Below are 13,444 nucleotides of genomic sequence, written 5' to 3' on the forward strand. Positions count from 1 at the left end.
TACAAACAAACTAATAATTCACTTAATAGGAATAAAGCTACTCTTAAATCTAGATATAGTTGTAAGCTGTGCTAGATTGAAAAAATATGTCCTTACATATATGCTATATTTTTCTGTACCAATAAGTCAGCATGGCCGAGCGGTCTAAGGCACCAGAAAAGCTAGAATTGGCTACTGGGTCCCACCAAGTGGGCGAGGGTTCGAACCCCTCTGCTGACACTTTTTTATAAAACTGTTTTATATTTAACTACTTAAAAACATGGGTTAAAAATTGTTATTTTAGTTTACTTATTTATTTTTAAATGTGTTTTAGTTTCTTATTCTTAATTCAAACTTCTATCACTTAAATACGAATTTTATGTATTTTTCCCGCATTAACAAGAAGTACAAACAACTTTTAACTGTTATTGTCATATATATTTTTATTCTTGCCGATTTAGTACATAAAAATTATTTTTAAAAATTGTAACTCACTCGAAGTGAAATGGTTATGAATATTAAATTGAAAATTAAATAAAATCTTTATAACTTTGTTTTTTTGTCGTTCTGCAAATGAGAAACTTTTTGTGATAATTTATGCTGGATTTTTTCTAAAATTAACAACAAAACTTTGACACAATTATAAACTTCTAGATGCCATAACTTTGTCATTTCTAGTCGTAAGAAGCTAAAAAGTATTTTAAAATGTTCCTGAGAATCTCAGCTTTCAGGCAATGTCTTTAGATTGACCAAAAAAAAGTCGCATTCTTTCGATATGAGTGGAAACGTAAAGTCTTCCGTGAAAATTGTTAAAGTTATGAAATTGTGGTATATTTTTTTTTAAACTTCAGACAAACTTTACAGCGTATCCCCGCCGTTACTAACGCTAGGTTTAATTTGTTCACTTTTTAATAAAAAAGTGTTTGTTTCAAAGTACGTTATAAGTACTGAAGTTTTTTTTTTTTTAATACACGTTGAACTCGATGAACAATAATAAAATGTTTTAAAAGTTGCTTCTTGATGATTTTACTTACTTTTTTTTTGCTTTTATAATGTTAATGAAATAATTAAACTTTCATTTGTACGTATTTTGTTTGCTGTTTTTGTTAAATTTTCCTAGTGACGTCATGTTTCAATAGAAACTAGCAGCATATACAATAGTACAAAAACAACTTTGTATCACACATTTTAGACCAACTATTTCTAAAAACTACAAACAAACTAATAATTCACTTAATAGGAATAAAGCTACTCTTAAATCTAGATATAGTTGTAAGCTGTGCTAGATTGAAAAAATATGTCCTTACATATATGCTATATTTTTCTGTACCAATAAGTCAGCATGGCCGAGCGGTCTAAGGCACCAGAAAAGCTAGAATTGGCTACTGGGTCCCACCAAGTGGGCGAGGGTTCGAACCCCTCTGCTGACACTTTTTTATAAAACTGTTTTATATTTAACTACTTAAAAACATGGGTTAAAAATTGTTATTTTAGTTTACTTATTTATTTTTAAATGTGTTTTAGTTTTTTATTCTTAATTCAAACTTCTATCACTTAAATACCAATTTTATGTATTTTTCCCGCATTAACAAGAAGTACAAACAACTTTTAACTGTTATTATCATATATATTTTTATTCTTGCCGATTTAGTACAAAAAAATTATTTTTAAAAATTGTAACTCACTCGAAGTGAAATGGTTATGAATATTAAATTGAAAATTAAATAAAATCTTTATAACTTTGTTTTTTTGTCGTTCTGCAAATGAGAAACTTTTTGTGATAATTCATGCTGGATTTTTTCTAAAATTAACAACAAAACTTTGACACAATTAAAAACTTCTAGATGCAACAACTTTGTCATTTCTAGTCGTAAGAAGCTAAAAAGTATTTTAAAATGTTCCTGAGAATCTCAGCTTTCAGGCAATGTCTTTAGATTGACCAAAAAAAGTCGCATTCTTTCGATATGAGTGGAAACGTAAAGTCTTCCGTGAAAATTGTTAAAGTTATGAAATTGTGGTATATTTTTTTTTAAACTTCAGACAAACTTTACAGCGTATCCCCGCCGTTACTAACGCTAGGTTTAATTTGTTCACTTTTTTATAAAAAAGTGTTTGTTTCAAAGTACGTTATAAGTACTGAATTTTTTTTTTTTTAATACACGTTGAACTCGATGAACAATAATGAAATTTTTTATAAGTTGCTTCTTGATGATTTTACTTACTTTTTTTTTGCTTTTATAATGTTAATGAAATAATTAAACTTTCATTTGTACGTATTTTGTTTGCTGTTTTTGTTAAATTTTCCTAGTGACGTCATGTTTCAATAGAAACTAGCAGCATATACAATAGTACAAAAACAACTTTGTATCACACATTTTAGACCAACTATTTCTAAAAACTACAAACAAACTAATAATTCACTTAATAGGAATAAAGCTACTCTTAATTCTAGATATAGTTGTAAGCTGTGCTAGATTGAAAAAAATATGTCCTTACATATATGCTATATTTTTCTGTACCAATAAGTCAGCATGGCCGAGCGGTCTAAGGCACCAGAAAAGCTAGAATTGGCTACTGGGTCCCACCAAGTGGGCGAGGGTTCGAACCCCTCTGCTGACACTTTTTTATAAAACTGTTTTATTTTTAACTACTTAAAAACATGGGTTGAAAATTGTTATTTTAGTTTACTTATTTATTTTTAAATGTGTTTTAGTTTCTTATTCTTAATTCAAACTTCTATCACTTAAATATCAATTTTATGTATTTTTCCCGCATTAACAAGAAGTACAAACAACTTTTAACTGTTATTATCATATATATTTTTATTCTTGCCGATTTAGTACATAAAAATTATTTTTAAAAATTGTAACTCACTCGAAGTGAAATGGTTATGAATATTAAATTGAAAATTAAATAAAATCTTTATAACTTTGTTTTTTTGTCGTTCTGCAAATGAGCAACTTTTTGTGATAATTTATGCTGGATTTTTTCTAAAATTAACAACAAAACTTTGACACAATTATAAACTTCTAGATGCAATAACTTTGTCATTTCTAGTCGTAAGAAGCTAAAAAGTATTTTAAAATGTCCCTGAGAATCTCAGCTTTCAGGCAATGTCTTTAGATTGACCGAAAAAGTCGCATTCTTTCGATATGAGTGGAAACGTAAAGTCTTCCGTGAAAATTGTTAAAGTTATGAAATTGTGGTATAATTTTTTTTAAACTTCAGACAAACTTTACAGCGTATCCCCGCCGTTACTAACGCTAGGTTTAATTTGTTCACTTTTTAATAAAAAAGTGTTTGTTTCAAAGTACGTTATAAGTACTGAAGTTTTTTTTTTTTAATACACGTTGAACTCGATGAACAATAATGAAATATTTTAAAAGTTGCTTCTTGATGATTTTACTTACTTTTTTTAGCTTTGATAATGTTAATGAAATAATTAAACTTTCATTTGTACGTATTTTGTTTGCTGTTTTTGTTAAATTTTCCTAGTGACGTCATGTTTCAATAGAAACTAGCAGCATATACAATAGTACAAAAACAACTTTGTATCACACATTTTAGACCAACTATTTCTAAAAACTACAAACAAACTAATAATTCACTTAATAGGAATAAAGCTACTCTTAAATCTAGATATAGTTGTAAGCTGTGCTAGATTGAAAAAATATGTCCTTACATATATGCTATATTTTTCTGTACCAATAAGTCAGCATGGCCGAGCGGTCTAAGGCACCAGAAAAGCTAGAATTGGCTACTGGGTCCCAACAAGTGGGCGAGGGTTCGAACCCCTCTTTTGACACTTTTTTATAAAACTGTTTTATATTTAACTACTTAAAAACATGGGTTAAAAATTGTTATTTTAGTTTACTTATTTATTTTTAAATGTGTTTTAGTTTCTTATTCTTAATTCAAACTTCTATCACTTAAATACCAATTTTATGTATTTTTCCCGCATTAACAAGAAGTACAAACAACTTTTAACTGTTATTATCATATATATTTTTATTCTTGCCGATTTAGTACATAAAAATTATTTTTAAAAATTGTAACTCACTCGAAGTGAAATGGTTATGAATATTAAATTGAAAATTAAATAAAATCTTTATAACTTTGTTTTTTTGTCGTTCTGCAAATGAGAAACTTTTTGTGATAATTTATGCTGGATTTTTTCTAAAATTAACAACAAAAATTTGACACAATTATAAACTTCTAGATGCAATAACTTTGTCATTTCTAGTCGTAAGAAGCTAAAAAGCATTTTAAAATGTTTCTGAGAATCTCAGCTTTCAGGCATTGTCTTTAGATTGACCAAAAAAAGTCGCATTCTTTCGATATGAGTAGAAACGTAAAGTCTTCCGTGAAAATTGTTAAAGTTATGAAATTGTGGTATATTTTTTTTTAAACTTCAGACAAACTTTACAGCGTATCCCCGCCGTTACTAACGCTAGGTTTAATTTGTTTACTTTTAAATAAAAAAGTGTTTGTTTCAAAGTACGTTATAAGTACTGAAGTTTTTTTTTTTTAATACACGTTGAACTCGATGAACAATAATGAAATATTTTAAAAGTTGCTTCTTGATGATTTTACTTACTTTTTTTAGCTTTGATAATGTTAATGAAATAATTAAACTTTCATTTGTACGTATTTTGTTTGCTGTTTTTGTTAAATTTTCCTAGTGACGTCATGTTTCAATAGAAACTAGCAGCATATACAATAGTACAAAAACAACTTTGTATCACACATTTTAGACCAACTATTTCTAAAAACTACAAACAAACTTATAATTCACTTAATAGGAATAAAGCTACTCTTAAATCTAGATATAGTTGTAAGCTGTGCTAGATTGAAAAAATATGTCCTTACATATATGCTATATTTTTCTGTACCAATAAGTCAGCATGGCCGAGCGGTCTAAGGCACCAGAAAAGCTAGAATTGGCTACTGGGTCCCACCAAGTGGGCGAGGGTTCGAACCCCTCTGCTGACACTTTTTTATAAAACTGTTTTATATTTAACTACTTAAAAACATGGGTTAAAAATTGTTATTTTAGTTTACTTATTTATTTTTAAATGTGTTTTAGTTTCTTATTCCTAATTCAAACTTCTATCACTTAAATACGAATTTTATGTATTTTTCCCGCATTAACAAGAAGTACAAACAACTTTTAACTGTTATTGTCATATATATTTTTATTCTTGCCGATTTAGTACATAAAAATTATTTTTAAAAATTGTAACTCACTCGAAGTGAAATGGTTATGAATATTAAATTGAAAATTAAATAAAATCTTTATAACTTTGTTTTTTTGTCGTTCTGCAAATGAGAAACTTTTTGTGATAATTTATGCTGGATTTTTTCTAAAATTAACAACAAAACTTTGACACAATTATAAACTTCTAGATGCCATAACTTTGTCATTTCTAGTCGTAAGAAGCTAAAAAGTATTTTAAAATGTTCCTGAGAATCTCAGCTTTCAGGCAATGTCTTTAGATTGACCAAAAAAAAGTCGCATTCTTTCGATATGAGTGGAAACGTAAAGTCTTCCGTGAAAATTGTTAAAGTTATGAAATTGTGGTATATTTTTTTTTAAACTTCAGACAAACTTTACAGCGTATCCCCGCCGTTACTAACGCTAGGTTTAATTTGTTCACTTTTTAATAAAAAAGTGTTTGTTTCAAAGTACGTTATAAGTACTGAAGTTTTTTTTTTTTTAATACACGTTGAACTCGATGAACAATAATAAAATGTTTTAAAAGTTGCTTCTTGATGATTTTACTTACTTTTTTTTTGCTTTTATAATGTTAATGAAATAATTAAACTTTCATTTGTACGTATTTTGTTTGCTGTTTTTGTTAAATTTTCCTAGTGACGTCATGTTTCAATAGAAACTAGCAGCATATACAATAGTACAAAAACAACTTTGTATCACACATTTTAGACCAACTATTTCTAAAAACTACAAACAAACTAATAATTCACTTAATAGGAATAAAGCTACTCTTAAATCTAGATATAGTTGTAAGCTGTGCTAGATTGAAAAAATATGTCCTTACATATATGCTATATTTTTCTGTACCAATAAGTCAGCATGGCCGAGCGGTCTAAGGCACCAGAAAAGCTAGAATTGGCTACTGGGTCCCACCAAGTGGGCGAGGGTTCGAACCCCTCTGCTGACACTTTTTTATAAAACTGTTTTATATTTAACTACTTAAAAACATGGGTTAAAAATTGTTATTTTAGTTTACTTATTTATTTTTAAATGTGTTTTAGTTTTTTATTCTTAATTCAAACTTCTATCACTTAAATACCAATTTTATGTATTTTTCCCGCATTAACAAGAAGTACAAACAACTTTTAACTGTTATTATCATATATATTTTTATTCTTGCCGATTTAGTACAAAAAAATTATTTTTAAAAATTGTAACTCACTCGAAGTGAAATGGTTATGAATATTAAATTGAAAATTAAATAAAATCTTTATAACTTTGTTTTTTTGTCGTTCTGCAAATGAGAAACTTTTTGTGATAATTCATGCTGGATTTTTTCTAAAATTAACAACAAAACTTTGACACAATTAAAAACTTCTAGATGCAACAACTTTGTCATTTCTAGTCGTAAGAAGCTAAAAAGTATTTTAAAATGTTCCTGAGAATCTCAGCTTTCAGGCAATGTCTTTAGATTGACCAAAAAAAGTCGCATTCTTTCGATATGAGTGGAAACGTAAAGTCTTCCGTGAAAATTGTTAAAGTTATGAAATTGTGGTATATTTTTTTTTAAACTTCAGACAAACTTTACAGCGTATCCCCGCCGTTACTAACGCTAGGTTTAATTTGTTCACTTTTTTATAAAAAAGTGTTTGTTTCAAAGTACGTTATAAGTACTGAATTTTTTTTTTTTTAATACACGTTGAACTCGATGAACAATAATGAAATTTTTTATAAGTTGCTTCTTGATGATTTTACTTACTTTTTTTTTGCTTTTATAATGTTAATGAAATAATTAAACTTTCATTTGTACGTATTTTGTTTGCTGTTTTTGTTAAATTTTCCTAGTGACGTCATGTTTCAATAGAAACTAGCAGCATATACAATAGTACAAAAACAACTTTGTATCACACATTTTAGACCAACTATTTCTAAAAACTACAAACAAACTAATAATTCACTTAATAGGAATAAAGCTACTCTTAATTCTAGATATAGTTGTAAGCTGTGCTAGATTGAAAAAAATATGTCCTTACATATATGCTATATTTTTCTGTACCAATAAGTCAGCATGGCCGAGCGGTCTAAGGCACCAGAAAAGCTAGAATTGGCTACTGGGTCCCACCAAGTGGGCGAGGGTTCGAACCCCTCTGCTGACACTTTTTTATAAAACTGTTTTATTTTTAACTACTTAAAAACATGGGTTGAAAATTGTTATTTTAGTTTACTTATTTATTTTTAAATGTGTTTTAGTTTCTTATTCTTAATTCAAACTTCTATCACTTAAATATCAATTTTATGTATTTTTCCCGCATTAACAAGAAGTACAAACAACTTTTAACTGTTATTATCATATATATTTTTATTCTTGCCGATTTAGTACATAAAAATTATTTTTAAAAATTGTAACTCACTCGAAGTGAAATGGTTATGAATATTAAATTGAAAATTAAATAAAATCTTTATAACTTTGTTTTTTTGTCGTTCTGCAAATGAGCAACTTTTTGTGATAATTTATGCTGGATTTTTTCTAAAATTAACAACAAAACTTTGACACAATTATAAACTTCTAGATGCAATAACTTTGTCATTTCTAGTCGTAAGAAGCTAAAAAGTATTTTAAAATGTCCCTGAGAATCTCAGCTTTCAGGCAATGTCTTTAGATTGACCGAAAAAGTCGCATTCTTTCGATATGAGTGGAAACGTAAAGTCTTCCGTGAAAATTGTTAAAGTTATGAAATTGTGGTATAATTTTTTTTAAACTTCAGACAAACTTTACAGCGTATCCCCGCCGTTACTAACGCTAGGTTTAATTTGTTCACTTTTTAATAAAAAAGTGTTTGTTTCAAAGTACGTTATAAGTACTGAAGTTTTTTTTTTTTAATACACGTTGAACTCGATGAACAATAATGAAATATTTTAAAAGTTGCTTCTTGATGATTTTACTTACTTTTTTTAGCTTTGATAATGTTAATGAAATAATTAAACTTTCATTTGTACGTATTTTGTTTGCTGTTTTTGTTAAATTTTCCTAGTGACGTCATGTTTCAATAGAAACTAGCAGCATATACAATAGTACAAAAACAACTTTGTATCACACATTTTAGACCAACTATTTCTAAAAACTACAAACAAACTAATAATTCACTTAATAGGAATAAAGCTACTCTTAAATCTAGATATAGTTGTAAGCTGTGCTAGATTGAAAAAATATGTCCTTACATATATGCTATATTTTTCTGTACCAATAAGTCAGCATGGCCGAGCGGTCTAAGGCACCAGAAAAGCTAGAATTGGCTACTGGGTCCCAACAAGTGGGCGAGGGTTCGAACCCCTCTTTTGACACTTTTTTATAAAACTGTTTTATATTTAACTACTTAAAAACATGGGTTAAAAATTGTTATTTTAGTTTACTTATTTATTTTTAAATGTGTTTTAGTTTCTTATTCTTAATTCAAACTTCTATCACTTAAATACCAATTTTATGTATTTTTCCCGCATTAACAAGAAGTACAAACAACTTTTAACTGTTATTATCATATATATTTTTATTCTTGCCGATTTAGTACATAAAAATTATTTTTAAAAATTGTAACTCACTCGAAGTGAAATGGTTATGAATATTAAATTGAAAATTAAATAAAATCTTTATAACTTTGTTTTTTTGTCGTTCTGCAAATGAGAAACTTTTTGTGATAATTTATGCTGGATTTTTTCTAAAATTAACAACAAAAATTTGACACAATTATAAACTTCTAGATGCAATAACTTTGTCATTTCTAGTCGTAAGAAGCTAAAAAGCATTTTAAAATGTTTCTGAGAATCTCAGCTTTCAGGCATTGTCTTTAGATTGACCAAAAAAAGTCGCATTCTTTCGATATGAGTAGAAACGTAAAGTCTTCCGTGAAAATTGTTAAAGTTATGAAATTGTGGTATATTTTTTTTTAAACTTCAGACAAACTTTACAGCGTATCCCCGCCGTTACTAACGCTAGGTTTAATTTGTTTACTTTTAAATAAAAAAGTGTTTGTTTCAAAGTACGTTATAAGTACTGAAGTTTTTTTTTTTTAATACACGTTGAACTCGATGAACAATAATGAAATATTTTAAAAGTTGCTTCTTGATGATTTTACTTACTTTTTTTAGCTTTGATAATGTTAATGAAATAATTAAACTTTCATTTGTACGTATTTTGTTTGCTGTTTTTGTTAAACTTTCCTAGTGACGTCATGTTTCAATAGAAACTAGCAGCATATACAATAGTACAAAAACAACTTTGTATCACACATTTTAGACCAACTATTTCTAAAAACTACAAACAAACTTATAATTCACTTAATAGGAATAAAGCTACTCTTAAATCTAGATATAGTTGTAAGCTGTGCTAGATTGAAAAAATATGTCCTTACATATATGCTATATTTTTCTGTACCAATAAGTCAGCATGGCCGAGCGGTCTAAGGCACCAGAAAAGCTAGAATTGGCTACTGGGTCCCACCAAGTGGGCGAGGGTTCGAACCCCTCTTTTGACACTTTTTTATAAAACTGTTTTATATTTAACTACTTAAAAACATGGGTTAAAAATTGTTATTTTAGTTTACTTATTTATTTTTAAATGTGTTTTAGTTTCCTATTCTTAATTCAAACTTCTATCACTTAAATACCAATTTTATGTATTTTTCCCGCATTAACAAGAAGTACAAACAACTTTTAACTGTTATTATCATATATATTTTTATTCTTGCCGATTTAGTACATAAAAATTATTTTTAAAAATTGTAACTCACTCGAAGTGAAATGGTTATGAATATTAAATTGAAAATTAAATAAAATCTTTATAACTTTGTTTTTTTGTCGTTCTGCAAATGAGAAACTTTTTGTGATAATTTATGCTGGATTTTTTCTAAAATTAACAACAAAAATTTGACACAATTATAAACTTCTAGATGCAATAACTTTGTCATTTCTAGTCGTAAGAAGCTAAAAAGTATTTTAAAATGTTTCTGAGAATCTCAGCTTTCAGGCATTGTCTTTAGATTGACCAAAAAAAGTCGCATTCTTTCGATATGAGTAGAAACGTAAAGTCTTCCGTGAAAATTGTTAAAGTTATGAAATTGTGGTATATTTTTTTTTAAACTTCAGACAAACTTTACAGCGTATCCCCGCCGTTACTAACGCTAGGTTTAATTTGTTTACTTTTTAATAAAAAAGTGTTTGTTTCAAAGTACGTTATAAGTACTGAAGTTTTTTTTTTTTAATACACGTTGAACTCGATCAACAATAATGAAATATTTTAAAAGTTGCTTCTTGATGATTTTACTTACTTTTTTTTTGCTTTTATAATGTTAATGAAATAATTAAACTTTCATTTGTACGTATTTTGTTTGCTGTTTTTGTTAAATTTTCCTAGTGACGTCATGTTTCAATAGAAACTAGCAGCATATACAATAGTACAAAAACAACTTTGTATCACACATTTTAGACCAACTATTTCTAAAAACTACAAACAAACTAATAATTCACTTAATAGAATAAAGCTACTCTTAAATCTAGATATAGTTGTAAGCTGTGCTAGATTGAAAAAAATATGTCCTTACATATATGCTATATTTTTCTGTACCAATAAGTCAGCATGGCCGAGCGGTCTAAGGCACCAGAAAAGCTAGAATTGGCTACTGGGTCCCACCAAGTGGGCGAGGGTTCGAACCCCTCTGCTGACACTTTTTTATAAAACTGTTTTATTTTTAACTACTTATAAACATGGGTTGAAAATTGTTATTTTAGTGTACTTATTTATTTTAAAATGTGTTTTAGTTTCTTATTCTTAATTCAAACTTCCATCACTTAATTATCAATTTTATGTATTTTTCCCGCATTAACAAGAAGTACAAACAACTTTTAACTGTTATTATCATATATATTTTTATTCTTGCCGATTTAGTACATAAAAATTATTTTTAAAAATTGTAACTCACTCGAAGTGAAATGGTTATGAATATTAAATTGAAAATTAAATAAAATCTTTATAACTTTGTTTTTTTGTCGTTCTGCAAATGAGCAACTTTTTGTGATAATTTATGCTGGATATTTTCTAAAATTAACAACCAAACTTAGACACAATTATAAACTTCTAGATGCAATAACTTTGTCATTTCTAGTCGTAAGAAGCTAAAAAGTATTTTAAAATGTCCCTGAGAATCTCAGCTTTCAGGCAATGTCTTTAGATTGACCAAAAAAAGTCGCATTCTTTCGATATGAGTGGAAACGTAAAGTCTTCCGTGAAAATTGTTAAAGTTATGAAATTGTGGTATAATTTTTTTAAACTAGACAAACTTTACTGCGTATCCCCGCCGTTACTAACGCTAGGTTTAATTTGTTCACTTTTTAATAAAAAAGTGTTTGTTTCAAAGTACGTTATAAGTACTGAAGTTTTTTTTTTTTTAAATACACGTTGAACTCGATCAACAATAATGAAATATTTTAAAAGTTGCTTCTTGATGATTTTACTTACTTTTTTTTGCTTTGATAATGTTAATGAAATAATTAAACTTTCATTTGTACGTATTTTGTTTACTGTTTTTGTTAAATTTTCCTAGTGACGTCATGTTTCAATAGAAACTAGCAGCATATACAATAGTACAAAAACAACTTTGTATCACACATTTTAGACCAACTATTTCTAAAAACTACAAACAAACTAATAATTCACTTAATAGGAATAAAGCTACTCTTAAATCTAGATATAGTTGTAAGCTGTGCTAGATTGAAAAAAATATGTCCTTACATATATGCTATATTTTTCTGTACCAATAAGTCAGCATGGCTGAGCGGTCTAAGGCACCAGAAAAGCTAGAATTGGCTACTGGGTCCCACCAAGTGGGCGAGGGTTCGAACCCCTCTGCTGACACTTTTTTATAAAACTGTTTTATTTTTAACTACTTATAAACATGGGTTGAAAATTGTTATTTTAGTTTACTTATTTATTTTTAAATGTGTTTTAGTTTCTTGTTCTTAATTCAAACTTCTATCACTTAAATATCAATTTTATGTATTTTTCCCGCATTAACTAGAAGTACAAACAACTTTTAACTGTTATTATCATATATATTTTTATTCTTGCCGATTTAGTACATAAAAATTATTTTTAAAAATTGTAACTCACTCGAAGTGAAATGGTTATGAATATTAAATTGAAAATTAAATAAAATCTTTATAACTTTGTTTTTTTGTCGTTCTGCAAATGAGCAACTTTTTGTGATAATTTATGCTGGATTTTTTCTAAAATTAACAACCAAACTTAGACACAATTATAAACTTCTAGATGCAATAACTTTGTCATTTCTAGTCGTAAGAAGCTAAAAAGTATTTTAAAATGTCCCTGAGAATCTCAGCTTTCAGGCAATGTCTTTAAATTGACCGAAAAAGTCGCATTCTTTCGATATGAGTAGAAACGTAAAGTCTTCCGTGAAAATTGTTAAAGTTATGAAATTGTGGTATATTTTTTTTTAAACTTCAGACAAACTTTACAGCGTATCCCCGCCGTTACTAACGCTAGGTTTAATTTGTTTACTTTTAAATAAAAAAGTGTTTGTTTCAAAGTACGTTATAAGTACTGAAGTTTTTTTTTTTTAATACACGTTGAACTCGATGAACAATAATGAAATATTTTAAAAGTTGCTTCTTGATGATTTTACTTACTTTTTTTAGCTTTGATAATGTTAATGAAATAATTAAACTTTCATTTGTACGTATTTTGTTTGCTGTTTTTGTTAAACTTTCCTAGTGACGTCATGTTTCAATAGAAACTAGCAGCATATACAATAGTACAAAAACAACTTTGTATCACACATTTTAGACCAACTATTTCTAAAAACTACAAACAAACTTATAATTCACTTAATAGGAATAAAGCTACTCTTAAATCTAGATATAGTTGTAAGCTGTGCTAGATTGAAAAAATATGTCCTTACATATATGCTATATTTTTCTGTACCAATAAGTCAGCATGGCCGAGCGGTCTAAGGCACCAGAAAAGCTAGAATTGGCTACTGGGTCCCACCAAGTGGGCGAGGGTTCGAACCCCTCTTTTGACACTTTTTTATAAAACTGTTTTATATTTAACTACTTAAAAACATGGGTTAAAAATTGTTATTTTAGTTTACTTATTTATTTTTAAATGTGTTTTAGTTTCCTATTCTTAATTCAAACTTCTATCACTTAAATACCAATTTTATGTATTTTTCCCGCATTAAC

The sequence above is a fragment of the Thalia democratica genome, chromosome 3, assembly GCF_965202585.1.
Source record: "Thalia democratica chromosome 3, ktThaDemo2.hap1.1, whole genome shotgun sequence".
Lineage (NCBI taxonomy): Eukaryota > Metazoa > Chordata > Thaliacea > Salpida > Salpidae > Thalia > Thalia democratica.